This window comes from Mauremys reevesii, linkage group 17 (assembly GCF_016161935.1).
Source record: "Mauremys reevesii isolate NIE-2019 linkage group 17, ASM1616193v1, whole genome shotgun sequence".
Lineage (NCBI taxonomy): Eukaryota > Metazoa > Chordata > Testudines > Geoemydidae > Mauremys > Mauremys reevesii.
The window spans coordinates 7,852,361-7,852,881 of NC_052639.1; positions in this window are offsets into that span (position 1 = coordinate 7,852,361).

Consider the following 521-nt stretch of genomic DNA (forward strand, 5'->3'; position numbering starts at 1 on the left):
TCTCTCCTCAATTAAAAAGCCCTTTAATACCCAATCTTTTGTCTCCATTAAGGCCCTTCAACACTTCAATGAAGTCACCTTTCAATCTTCTTTTGATAAGCTAAACAGGTTGAGCTCGTTCAATAGCTCACTAGAGGGCACTTTTCTCCAGCCCTGAGAACACTTTGTGGCTCTTTGGTCATCAGACTCCTGAACTGCAGCTGGATGTGGTTCTTCTTCTTCTGCACAGCACAGCTCCTGGAGAAGAGGGATCTGCAAATGTACATTCGTATGATACCTTTGTTTAACTGATGAAAACATAAACTAGACACTTAGAGGATTGGATCTGATTTCAGCTGATGGACAGCTTTGCTAGGTTTTTGTGCATTTGGACAGCAAAATATTGAGTGTTTACATTGTTATCAAGCACTCCTGTCTAGAGGAGCCCCTGAACAGAATGGAGAATGGAAATGAAAATGTTTAACTTTTTAAAAAAAAAGAAAGAAGGTTATAAGAGAACATGGGGGTTTGAACTGAGGACT